The sequence below is a fragment of the Lepidochelys olivacea genome (genome assembly GCF_965140295.1).
Source record: "Lepidochelys olivacea isolate rLepOli2 genome assembly, chromosome: 5".
NCBI lineage: Eukaryota > Metazoa > Chordata > Testudines > Cheloniidae > Lepidochelys > Lepidochelys olivacea.
Genome location: NC_140415.1, coordinates 106,424,518 through 106,438,894, shown reverse-complemented (window position 1 = coordinate 106,438,894; position 14,377 = coordinate 106,424,518). Strand labels below are relative to the sequence as shown.

Below are 14,377 nucleotides of genomic sequence, written 5' to 3'. Positions count from 1 at the left end.
TGCATTGGTTACAGTTGATTCACATTTCTGAGACTTTCTTCTCAATCACAACATCGAAAAACTTCCTTTTTTTTACTGAAGGCTGAGGTACTAGAGAACAAGACTGTAACAGCAACAGAGATGTGCTGCTGCAGGGAATGGGTGCACACTAGCACACTGTTTCTGAGACCTGCTTTATTTTCCCCATCTGAATTTTGGCTGGGTGTGGAGGAGGGGCATTGTATAGAGGCGCTTAGCATTGCTATCATCAGCTACTTAGCTGTTGGATATACAAACCAGGAGGGAGCTATAACTGCAGGCCCTGCTACGTACACTGCTGGGCAAGCAGCTGTGTTTCCTGGCTCAGCCCCTCACCTATTGGTTCTGAGGGTCTGCAGACCAGGAAGAACCTGCCTGGGACATGAAAGAACTGCAGTGGCTGTAGCAACATCTTCTCTTCTCCCTTTCCTTAACAGGGACAGGCAAAAAAGGAGGCATGGCTATTGGAGATGAAAGGTGGAAGGATTTTGAAGATAGTAAAAGCTGGGACAAGAGGCAGTGTGAGGAAGAGAAAATGAGAAGTTTGGGGAGACGAGAGGGAGAGAATGAGGTGAGTTTGGAGAAACAGAGAAGAGAGATGGGGTAATTGTGGGAGTTTTTGGAGAAGAGAGACAAGGGTTTGTGGGGAGGAGAGCACTTTGTGGGGAGGAATCGAGAGAAATGGCTTGTGGGAGAGGAGGAAAACACTGAAGAGGTTGTAGAAAGTAGGTGAGTCTCAGAAGATGTCAGAGGTCTTGGTGATGATAGGGGACTTCAACTACACAGACACCTGTTGGGAACATTATATAGCCAGACACAGATTATGAAACAGGTTCTTGGAATGCATTGGAAACAACTTTTTATTTCAGAAGGTAGCAGGAGTGTCTGGGGAAAGACTGTTCTAGATTTGATTCTTACAAATTGGGAGGAACTGTTTGAGACTTTGAAGGTGGAAGGCAGCTTAGGTGAAGGTGATCATGAAATGATAGAGTTCATGATTCTAAGGAATGATAGAACAGAAAACAGTAGAATAAAGGCAATGGACTTCAAACTTAGCAAACTCAGAGAACTGATAGGTAAGATCCTTTGGGAAGCAAGTCTAAGGGGAAAAAAAAGAATTGAAGACAGTTGTCAGGTTTTTTTAGAGACATTATTAAAGGCACAAGAACAAACTACTCCAATGCATTGGAAAGATATGAAGGTATGGTAAGAGACCACCCTAGTTTAACCAGGAGATCTTCAGTGACCTGAAACTCAAAAATGAATCATAGAAAAAGTGGAAACTAGATCAGTTTATTATGAAGGATAAATATAAAAAAACCCAAGCATGTAGGGACAAAATTAGAAAGGCACAAAATGAGACTAAACTAGCTAGGTACATAAGGAGTAACAAGAAAACATTTTACAAATGCATTAGAAGCAGGACAGAACAGGCTCGTTACTTAATGAGGAGGAAAAGACAATAACAGAAAATGCAGCAGTGTAAATGGGACTAAAATAGGGAAAAGAACAAGTTAAGAATTGCTTAGATAAGTTAGATGTCTTAAAGTCAGCACGACCTGATGAAATACATCCTAGAATAGTTAGGGTACATCCCCACTGCAATAAAACACCTGTTGCTGGCCAATGTCATCTCACTCAGGCTGCAGGGCTGTAAAATTGCAGTGTAGACTTTTGAGATCGTGCTGGAACCTGGGCACTAGCACCTTTCCCCCTTGTGGGGTCTCAGAGTCTGGGCTTCAGCTTGAGCCCAAATGTCTACACTGACATGGGCCAGCCCCAGGTGTTTTATTGCAGTGTAGACATACCCTTAAAGGGCTTGCTGAACAGTTCTCTGAGCCATTAGCAATTCTCTTTGAGAACTCATGGAGGATGGGAGAGATTCCAGAAGACTGGGAAAGGGCAAATATAGCACCTATCTATTAAAAGAGGAATAAGGACAATAAGCAAGACATGAGAAGTAATTCTTCCACTCTGCTCAGCACTGATAAGGCCTCAACTGGAGTATTATACCACACATTGGGAAACATGAGGACAAATTGGAGACCATACAGAGGAGAGCAACAAAAAAGACTAAAGGTTTAGAAAACATAACCTACAAGGAAAGATTGAAAAAAACCTGGGGTTTGTTCAGTTTGGAGAAGAGAAGACCTAGTAGGTACATAACAGACTTCAAGTAAGTAAAAGGTTTTTATAAAGGGGAGGGTGATAAATTGTTCTTCCTAACCACGGAGCACAGGACAAGAAGTAATGGGCTTAAATTGCAGCAAGGGAGATTTAGGTTAGACATTAGGAATTTTTTCCAATGGTAAGAATAGTTAGGCATTGGAACAAATTACATAGGGAAGTTGTGGAATCTCTGTCACTGGAGGTTTTTAAGAACAGGTTAAACCAAACAGTGATGGTCTAGATAATACTTATTCCTGTCTCAGTGCAGAGCACTGGACTTAGATAACCTATCGAGGTCCCTTCCAGTCTTACATTTCTGTGATTCTATGGGGAAGACTGTAGGGGAAAGACGGGAGATGCAGATTTTGTTGGAGTTTGTAAACTCAGTACCTGTCTGAACACTGCTGCCACATAAGACAAGAGCCAGTCACAAACTGCACTATAGGAAGAGGAGGCCAAACAAGTAAGTGTGTTTGTGTGTTTGTCTTTTTTTTTAAAGTGAAATGGGAAGAGAGCAACTTATATTGGAACCTGTTTGTTGGAACTTATAGATGGCATTACCTGTTTCCAAAACAATTTAAAATAAAATGATGTACAATGCTTATGATCAATATACTAACAAATAAAGCACAAGATGGGGTATTGGTTGGTGTTTGCATTTGGGAACAGGATGACTAGCACCTTATGCCCCTATTTATAATGCATAGGGGGAAAAAGCTGTGTGTTTGTGATCATGGGGGACTTTGAGTGACATATGCAGAAGGTCTCCTGCTAACAGTACTAAAATTTCTAAATATTATTGATGAAATTTCCTTCAGTTGTTGCATGCAACAGAGGGGAATTCTGTATTAAACCTCATCTTGATGGATAAAGAGGAACTGATCATAAAACTAAAAATTAATGATAGCTTCGTTACTAGTGATCATGACTTGATCACATTTATAATGTAGAAACTGAATAAAGTCCAGATCAGTAATATATATATACTGTTGAAGGGTCAGTTTCACAAAGCTGAAAACAATTGTGAGCCAAATCAGTTGGGAGGAAGAATTTAATTAGAAAAATATAAATGATAATTGGGAATTGTGTAAGAACACTTTACTAGCTGCATGAAGAGCCACAATTGAGGAAGAAGGCCATATTGGCTAAAAAAAACAACCTGGTTAGAAGGTTGGAAGAAAGGGGAATTTGATCATAATGAATATAGGTCAGAAGCTTGGAACTGTAGAAAATTGATAAGGGAAGCAAATGGACCCAAGATGAAATCTAAGACCAGCAGGGTTAAGGACAATAAGCAGGGTTTTTTTAAAGTATATTAGGAAGAAAAAGAATCTTAACAATGGTACTGGTCCTTACTAGATGGAAATGTCAGAATTATCAACAATAATAGAAACAGAAAAGGCAGGCATGCTCAATTAAATATTTCTGTTCTGTATTTGGGGAAAAAAATACTATCATGTAATATGATAACACTTTTTCCATTCTAGTGGTATCTCAGGAGGATGTTAAATAGCAGCCGCTAAAGCTAGACTCTTAAAATTAGTAGGTCTGGCTAACTTGCATTCACAAGTTTTAAAAGACTGAGTAGCTCGCTGGACTGTTAGTGTTGATTTTCAAGAAGTCTGAGAATGCTGGGGAAGTTCCAGAAGTCTGAAAGAAAGCTAATGTTGTGCCAATATTTAAAAAGGGATGACCAGGGTAATTATCGGTCTACCAATGTGATATCAGTCCTGGGCCAGATACTGGATTGTCTGATATTTGACTCAATTAATAAAGAATTAAAGGACAGTAATAGAATTAATGCCAAACAAGACGGATTTATGGAAAAGAAATCCTGTCAAGCTAACTTGATATCTTTTTGTGATGAGCTTACAAGTTTGGTTAATAAAGGTAGTAGTGTTGATGTAATAGTCTTGGACTTCTGTAAGGCATTTGTCTTGGTACTGCATGACATTCTGATAAAAAATCTAGAAAGATATAAAATTAGTATGGCACATGTCATAAATATAAAGGGAAGGGTAAACCCCTTTGAAATCCCTCCTGGCCAGGGGAAAGCTCCTCTCACCTGTAAAGGGTTAAGAAGCTAAAGGTAACCTCGCTGGCACCTGACCAAAATGACCAATGAGGAGACAAGATACTTTCAAAAGCTGGGAGGAGGGAGAGAAACAAAGGGTCTCTGTCTGTCTATATGCTGGTTTCTGCCAGGGATAGACCAGGAATGGAGTCTTAGAACTTTTAGTAAGTAATCTAGCTAGGTATGTGTTAGATTATGATTTCTTTAAATGGCTGAGAAAAGAATTGTGCTGAATAGAATAACTATTTCTGTCTGTGTATCTTTTTTGTAACTTAAGGTTTTGCCTAGAGGGGTTCTCTATGTTTTTGAATCTAATTACCCTGTAAGATATCTACCATCCTGATTTTACAGGGAGGATTTCTTCATTTCTATTTACTTCTATTTTTATTAAAAGTCTTCTTGTAAGAAACTGAATGCTTTTTCATTGTTCTCAGATCCAAGGGTTTGGGTCTGTGGTCACCTATGCAAATTGGTAAGGCTTTTTATCCAACATTTCCCAGGAAAGGGGGGGTGCAAGTGTTGGGAGGATTGTTCATTGTTCTTAAGATCCAAGGGTCTGGGTCTGTAGTCACCTAGGCAAATTGGTGAGGCTTTTTACCAAACCTTGTTCAGGAAGTGGGGTGCAAGGTTTTGGGAAGTATTTTGGGGGGAAGGACGCGTCCAAACAGCTCTTCCCCAGTAACCAGTATTAGTTTGGTGGTGGTAGCGGCCAGTCCAAGGACAACGGGTGGAATATTTTGTACCTTGGGGAAGTTTTGACCTAAGCTGGTAAAGATAAGCTTAGGAGGTTTTTCATGCAGGTCCCCACATCTGTACCCTAGAGTTCAGAGTGGGAGAGGAACCTTGACAGCACATGTTAAATGGATTGAAAACTGGATAACAGATAGGATGTGATTTTAGTAGGGTCCTACAGAGATTGGTTCTTGGTCCTATGCTATTTTTATTAATGACCTGGTAGAAAAAATGAAATAGTTACTGTTAAAAATTGAAGATGACACAAATATTGGGGGGGTGGTAAATAATGAAGAGAGCAGGTCACAGATTAAAAAATAATCTGGATAATTTGGTAATCTGGGCACAAGCAAACAATACACATTTTAATATGGTTAAATGGACATATATACCTCTACTAACAAAGAACCTAGGCCATACTTACAGAATGGAAGACTTGATCCTGGTGTGCAATCTATAAGCGATTCAGGGGTTGTGATGGATAATCAGCTGAACATGAGCTTCCAATGGAATGGTGTGGCCAAAAGGGCTAATTCAATCCTTGGATTCATAATCAGGGGAATCTTGAGCAGGAACAGAGAGGTTACTTTACCTCGATTTGGCCCTGGTGGTGACTGCTGCAAGAATACTGTGTCGGTTCACATATGCACAATTCAAGAATACCTTGATGAATTGGAGAGGATTCAGAGAAGAGCTGTGAGAATGGTTAAAGGATTGGAAAACATGCCCTATAGTTATAGGTTCAAGAAGCTCAGTCTATTTAGTTTAACAAAGAGAAGGCTAGGGGTGACTTGATTATAGTCTATAAATTTAATAATGGGCTCTTCAGTCTAGTAGAGAAAGGTATAACATGATTCAATGGCTGCAAGTGGAAACAAGACAAATTCAGACTGGAAATATGGTGTAAATTTTTAACAGTGAGAGTAATTAACCATTGAACAATTTACTGAGAGTCATGGTGGATTCTCCATCACTGACAATTTTTAAATCAAGATCTACTCTGCGAATTATTTTGGGGAACTTCTATGGCCTGTGTTGTACAGGAGGTCAGACTAGATCAGGGGTGGGCAAACTTTTAGGCCTGAGGGCCACATCGGGGTTGCAAAACTATATGGAGGGCGGGGAAGGGAAGGCTGTGCCTCCCCAAACAGCCTGGCTCCCACCCCCATCAGCCCCCTCCCACTTCCCGCCCCCTGACTGCCCCCCTCAGAACCCTGATCCATCCAACCCCTCCCTGCTCCTTGTCCCCTAACTGTCCGCTCCTGAGACCCCTGCCCCTAACCACCCCCCCGGGAACCCAACCCCTATCCAACCTGCCCTTCGCCCTTTCCCCTGACTGCCCTGACCCCTATCCACACCCCTACCTCCTGACAGGCCCCTTGGGACTCCCATGCCGATCCAGCCCCCCTGTTCCCTGACTGCCCCCCCCAAACCTGTGCCCCATCCAACTGCCCCCTGCTCCCTGCCCCCCCGGGGTGCCCCACTCCCCGCCCCCTTACCATGCCAGAGCCAGCCACACTGCCGCGCTGCCCGTTAGGAGCGGCGGGCCAGAGCTCTGGCGGCGCAGTGAGCTGAGGCTGCGGGGGAGGGAGGATAGCAGGGGAAGGGCCGGGGGCTAGCCTCCCCAGCCAAGAGGTCAGGGGCCAGGCAGGATGGGCGGCCGTAGTTTGCCCACCTGTGGACTAGATGATTACAATGGTCCCCTCTGGATTTGGAATCAATTAATCTATGAGTTGCATTGAAGAGGATAATCTTGCAACACTGCAGAAGAATGTCTTTGCACACATCACGTTCACACTTTTGGGGTAAAATAACTTCACTTATCAGGACCTTTGTGCCACAGTGGGAGATGCCTTCAATATCACCATGAAGAGGGAGTCAACCAAGCCAATGTCAAAAGTTTTCAAGTGCGAGCTCTTGAGGTGTTTTATTTCCATTAACTCAAAAGTTTCCTGTAGCTCTAGCATGTACAAAAACCTCATATGGAATTAGTTTGAACTGTAGCTCTGTCCTAAAAAGACATCTGCTCTGGTTTACAATGAATGGTTTTGTGTTAACAGAACTCTGAGAAGTTGTTTCCCTTGTTGAAAAATAAATCCTCCAATTGAAAAACTATGACTAATACATGATTTCCCTCACAGAACTAGTTTAATATAGGAGAATGCTTTTTCAACATTGGAACGTAAGGGATTTGGCACCAAAGTCCTGCTAATAATTTGGATTCAATGAAACAGATTTAATCTTTTCATTCCTTTTTTCTTGAATACTTTTTTGGCTAACACATTGATTATTCTTGTGGTCCTGATTTCTGTTTTAATTGAATTGCTGAGAATGAAAATGATTAGCAAAAGTTGTGTGGTGAGCAGATTTGTTTTGCTAATGTGGTTTTGTTTAATACCTCTTGTTCTGTCCAAAACACATAGACACTCTTAAAAGAACATGATAGTGCATAGTTTACAAACCACACAAGTAACAAAGTGAATGTGCAATGGACTTGAATGGACAGTATAACATGGGTGTTAAAAAAGGAAAAATAGGTTGAAATGCTAGGAAAGTTATAGAAACAGTGCAGTAACACATACAGATCATATTTAGCCTATGTTGAAATTCAGTGGCCTATGGTATGAAGGAGGTCAGTCTAGATGGTGGTGTAGAAAGTTCCTTCTGCTCTCAAAAATCTATTTTTTCATTGCCAGTTTATATCCATTTGTGCTTGTGCTATCATTGTCCTTTCGCTCAGTGGTTCTCAAACTTTTTTTTCCGCGAACCACTTGAAAATTGCCGAGTGTCTCAGTGGACCACTTAATGATCTTTCCAAGTGTTGTTTGTACCGTTAGCTAACTATTGTAAAGCGCTGTGGATAAAATTGCTATTTCAAAAAAAATTAATAATAATAAACTTTTTTTGATCTACAAATAAAAGCACACAACTCATTTTAATATCAGTAGTCTTACCTTTCTAATGTGATGGATGTGCTCTCTCTCCCCTGCCGTGGCAGCCCCTGAGCTGGGGCTGGGAAGGAGAGTGGTCTCTCCCCCACCACAGCAACCACAGAGCTGAGGCTGGGAAGGAGGGCCATCTCTCCCCAGCAGCCGCAGGCCTGGAGCTGGGGAAAGTCGCCTCTTTCTCTGGCCGCTGCAGCCCTCCACGTCCCAAATTCACCCCACTTACCCCTCCTACCTAGTCCCTATTCTCCCCAAGGCTACCACCTCACCTTACATGTGCATCTTCTCTAGAGTCCAGGCACCTAATTAGTGGAGCCATGCCTGCGCAGCTCCACTAATTAGGTGGGTGGCCCTTCATTCTCTCGTGTGCAGCTGCCCAGGTGTGCACCTTGGAGGGAACTATCCGCGGACCACCTGAGTGGAACTCACAGTTTGAGAACCTCTGTATTAGCTTATATAGCTCTTCTCCCTCCCTGGTATTTGCCCCTTAATGTATTTATAGAGAACAATCTCGCATCTCAGCCTTTCTTGCTAGAATAAAATAGACAAGTTCTTCCACTCTCCTCTCTTAAGATAGGCCCTTCATTTCCAAGATCTTCCTTGTAGCTCTCCACTGGACCTATACCAGTTTAAATTCATCTTTCTTGAACATGGGTAACCAGAATCGTACACAATATTCCAGATGAAGTCCTACATTAATACTTCTCTATCTGTATTGTAATGCCTTGCCTAATACATCCTAGGATCAAATTTGCCTTTTTCACAGCCCCATCACATTGGTGGCTCATAATCATCCTGTGATTGACCCACACACCCAGGTCTCTTCCCTCCTCTGTCACTTCCAGCTGAGGAGCCCCCAGCTTGTAGCAGAAATTCTTAGTATTAGACTCTAAGTGAATGACCTTGAACTTTGTATCATTGAATTTCAGCCTATGTCTGTCACCCCAGTCTTCAAGGTCATTCAGATCTTCCTGTGTACTGTTCTGATCCTCCTCTGTATTGAAAATGCCTCCAAACTTTGTAACATCAGCAAATTTCATTAGCGCACACCTATTTTTTGTGCCAAGGTCATTAATAAAAAATATTGAATAAGATTGGCCCCAAGACCAAGATAACAGCACTATAAACTAAAGTAATCAGTTGTTCATTTTCTCTGGGTTGGCCCACCATTTTTTTTGTCATGCACGGGAGGGGCCACCTCTAGGAATTTGAGAGTAATTCAGTCTTCTGTTCAGCCATTGGCCCTTTACTAAGACTGCCAACATGATTGCCAAGTATGATGGCCATTTTCGCAATATGGACACTTGTCCACTAGGAATTGGAATGTGATCACTAATTTATCCCCACCGAGATAACAACAATCTCCAAACATAAGCCATTTTTAGTGGGATTAAAAACAGTGACAAGGGAGTCAGAGACTCCATAACCTATTGTATATCTCACGTTCTTCATGTAAGCAAACAAAACCACATGCACCTTTGAAGAAAAACCTTTAAGATATTGCAAAGATTTAACATTTGTCTGTGGTGTTATTGACTTAAAAATTGATCTGTGTCCCTTAAGGATAAGGGAGAAATTTCCTCCTATATCCTTTCCTTTGCTCCCTCCCATTCCACCCTCAAGGGTTCCATATCACAGCACACCTCATGGGCAGATACGTAGACATTGCTCCTTCTGGTTTGTGTCTGTATCTGTGGGAGGGTCACTGGAGAGGAATGGAGAAGTATCCCTTCTTCTAAGAGACCATGCGGGCTGCTTCCACAGCACTCCCAGGCTCAAGAAGGAAGAGACTGAGATACGGAAATAATCCTGGATTCTCTCTGTAGCAGCACAGTGTTGCTACAATGCCTTCAACTGTTCTGGATGTGCCTAATAAATTGTGCCTAAAGTTGATCTTTATGTCCATTTCATGCACTGGTTTGTTATACTATGAAAAGGGAATAAAGGCTACCTTCTAGTGACGGGTGGTAATCTACAAAACTACAGATGCCTGGGCCTTATTCTGTGTATAGCCTCTTCATGCACAGGTCTTTGCTCGATGACCCTGAGGGGTGAGGCTTCAGCAGTCAGCCTGAAAGGGTACACTGGGAGGAACTACCGAAAGGACAATCTAGGTAAAAACATCTCTTCTGGATTTTAACAAGCCATCCCACTTTCCCACCCTTTGTAACATGCACAATGAAATTAAACTGGAAAATAAGTGCGCAACCTGAGGCAAAGTATCACTCAAAAGGTCAAGAATCAAAGCTAAGGTTGACACTGCATCTTACCTGATACTGTGTAATTTATTTCCTGCTTTAAATTTAGCTTCCTAGATTTCATTTTCCTTCCCCCCCTCCGCCCCCCCAATTATAGCAACTTTTGAGCTGGGAACAAGCTGTAAAGTTCAGATCAAGTGCTATATTTGAACTTTCCCTAAGTTTGGGTATATTCACATCTAGGTTTCGGTTCAGCTCATTGCAATGATAAAGGCAATTATCATTGAATTTTAGATCCAGATGGTGATCTGAACTTCCTCAAAGTTTGTCAGGGAGAATGTTCAGAATTGGGGTTACGATCTGGGTCAATTTCTGGTTAATTTGCATAACCCTATCTCTAACTATACACATATATTTATTCCTTCTCCCACTCACTTTACGTCCAGTCTTAATTTCTCTGTTATCCTCTTCATTTGGATCTCTGCAGTGGAGAATGGTTTTCTCTTGTACTGTACCAGTTTTCTGGAATTCTCTCTTCCCCCATTACCCTGCTCACAAAATACTGAGTCTTGGAGTAACTACCCCATCTTCAAACTCACCATAAAAACCTCCATCTATCTTTCGTTCACGGTATGATTAGACTTTCTGTAAAGTGCTTTGAGACTTTATATAAAAGAAATTATATAAAAAGAAACTATCTTGTCTAGTTCCATAAGATTTAGACATCTGAACTCCGATAAAGGACACTAAAGTCCCATTAATGATGTAGGCTTATATTTAAGTTTCTATACTCACCCATTTCTTTTTTTGCTTTCTGGATTTTAAAGTACATTAATTCAGAAGTCAGCTGGTAGTTTAAAAAAATAAGTTGGAGGTATGCCCCCTTTTTCTTTTTTGGGAGCATATCTTCACTTTAGTTGAATTTAGAAATGATTTATGATAATCTGCGCATACTCTCTTCTGTTGTTGTCTGTTACTGTAATTTGGGGGTGCAATCTCTCCTACAAGCACAGGATTTACATTCCTACCTCAAGAAGTCAAATAATATTTTGTATGTGGTAGTATCTTTTCTGAATTTAAAGCCAATTTCACCATTGACCTGCTGCAAAAAAATCTAAATAAAACTATACCCTCCCCCATTGCATTTTCCACTCCAAATATATTCATTTTTGAAATTGTTCAGCAGAGTTTTCATTACTTCTGGCATTCTCCAGTGGTAGAAGACAAAGCTATCTCTGCTGTCCAAAAATCTTATTTACAGCTTTCATTGCATATACTCTTGTTTATTTCCAGTTTGTGGCACATATTCTAGCGCTGTCTAATAAAACTGATCTTGCTTCATCAGCCTCAAGTCCCTGTAGATTTTCATGTATCGTGTGATTAATTACTAGTTTCCTGTAGACTTCTTACTCTTCATTTTTTTTTATTTCTTTAGCACAAAGAGCTAAGATAAAAATAGTGAACCAGGCAAAAATAATAATAAAAAATAACTGTACTTGGAATCACATTCTTCTCTAGACATCTCTGTCTTTAACTACCAAAGAAAGATTTATAGGACTCAGGGAAGTTTGAAAGATAAAGATAAACCCACTAAGTCTGCTGAGATACCAAATTAGCACTTAAAAGACATACATATCCAAGGTGTGTTAGTTGAATGTATTTTTTTGTTTACTGACAACTCATGTATTTATTTGCCTAGTAGTATTTTATTATCTTTAATATTCACTGGGAGATCACAAAGACTTGTGGCTTATAAATGGGAATTTTTTCAAGTATCAGTGCAGCAACGCAGAAATACTTCCCCTAATCATTTGGTAATCCAATGCCTAATGTATACATTAATGGAGCTTTGTGACAAATCACCTGTTAGATTTCATCTGACAGCTTGTCGTAGAGTAATTATAAAAATAATTGTAATATACGGCTATCACAATGCCTGCAACAAAAAAATGGGGGAGGCAATTACAGAGTATCCTTTGTGCCCGTGCTTGCTCTTCTCCTGAAGTGACCCAGTGTTCCACTTTGATTGAGATGGTTCCAACTGTTAATGGAACATCCCACTGTACTAAAGAGTTTAGTGGGAATGCCCATTTGTCACCACTGCATGCCACAGTCTCAGACACAAGAGCCAAAGGGAAAATAACACTCTGTAGTATTAATCTCTAATATAATACAGTACTATTTAATGTTTGAACTGCATGAGATTGCAACGTGAAAACATTAAGGGCTGGTCCTGCACATCTTACTCAGGCAAAACCCTAACAGAAGTCATTGGGAGTTTTGTCCTGAGTAAAAAATGTGGAATCAGGCCCTAAATGGTGGCAGCCAAGAGGAAAGCTCTCTGTCTCTCCCCACTTACTCATGTGAGGTGTCGGTGAAGACAATGGGACTACTTGTGTGGTTTAGGTGAGCAGAATTTAAACTCTTATTTTTTAACAATGGAAGAAGTGTGTGTGCGTGTGTGTGTGTGTTTATATGTGTGTATAGATATTTTTAATTATACAAACAGAAGCAAGAGATACTCCCCACACTAAAAAGTTTGTTTATAGATTCATATCCTGAGTAATTAGCTTAATTCAGTATCTTTGTACCTGGTAGTACAGCACTTTCAGTTTGTTCAATATTTGTATAAGAAATATTTCAAAGTTAATATATTTTTGAAATGTTCTTCCAATTCAGTATTGTGCTAGCATTACAGTTATGTATTATCACAATCTTGGCAATAAACTGCACAAACAAAAACTAGTAGAACATTGTACTTGAACTTCTTAATATATTTTGTAAAATAATATTATTTCCACATTGTGTTAACTTGTGATATTTTGAATTATGCATCCTGAAAGCTATAACTTTTGGGGGCAATAATATATCAGTGGAATAGAAACAATAGGTTTAACTTTACAGCAGAAATATATACACATACACACACACGTATATATGTATGTATATTTCTGCTATCATTATTGTAGCACTTAAGTTGATGATAACAAAGGTGCTGATTCATCCTTGGGTAGACACAGAGCTTTTCATACTGTTTCACTTCACGCAGCATCATTTCTCCCTCTGCTCTTTACATATTACATATACATCCAGCATTATTCTTAAATCAGAAATCTGAGAAATTAAATTCACTACGTAGGCCTCGCTTTAGTGGTTTATGTAGAAGGAAACAGATTTATTTCTTATTCATACCACCATGCTGACAAGAGGAACAGAGGGAGGAGCCATATCAAGATGATTATAACTCCAAATTTTGTGGAAAAAGTTAAATAAAGTCTCAAAACTTAGATCTTAATTGTGATGGTGGTGTCCGAATGTATCAGGGATGCGGGATTACTGACCAATTCTTCCGTGTCATTCCAGGATCTTAGCATGAAGAGTACTGAGACAAATGGTGAAAACTGTCAGGACACCGGATCATTATATTAAAACCTGGACTATCTATTTAGTTATTTCAAAGCAAGCATAGAGTCTTGGGGTGCATGGGGGCTGCGTTGTGGTGGGGTTTTAATTTTTGTTTGCATTCCATAACCGTACATAAATATTTATATTTATAAAAATATCTAAATATAAATATGTGTGTGTGTGGTTATGGAATGCAAACAAAAATTAAAACCCCACCACAACGCAGCCCCCATGCACCCCAAGACTCTATGCTTGCTTTGAAATAACTAAATAGATAGTCCAGGTTTTAATATAATGATCCGGTGTCCTGACAGCTTTCACCATATCTATATATAATATAGATATAATCCACTCAACTTTTTATTGTTCAACAGAAATAGTCTCAATTTCATTCAACAGGATGAAAAAATGGTCAGGCATGCCACATTCCAGATATTGACGCCTTTCCATAGTGCAGTTATTCATAGTGCAATTATTAAAATCCTTTGGCATTTTGAAAGATGCAGTGCTCCTTTAAGTATAAAATTGATCTTGGGATCATTTTGCATGGCACAATTGAATGTATGTCGAAAAGAGGATAGGAGTTGGGGAGGAACAAAGTATATCTTCCTTCTCTCAGGAGTAGACTTAAAGCTGGGCAGCAATACATTTCCAAAGTAAAATCAAATATTATAAAACAAAACTAAATATAATGACCCAATTTCAGTATAACTCAATGGGAGAACTCATGAGCATAAGTGTTTGCAGGACCAATCTATCTGAGGCAATTACATGGCTCCCATCACCATAGTATGTGAGTGCCTCCCAGTCTTTAATGTATTTATCTTCACAGAGTC

At 40.1% G+C, this 14,377-nt stretch overlaps 1 protein-coding gene across 2 annotated transcripts in view; it reads left to right on the top strand.

The window, feature by feature from the left end:
- PTPRD (protein tyrosine phosphatase receptor type D) overlaps window positions 1-14,377 on the top strand; it is a 1,732,979-nt gene that overhangs the window by 1,207,740 nt on the left and 510,862 nt on the right. The gene's annotated exons all lie outside the window — the stretch shown is intronic.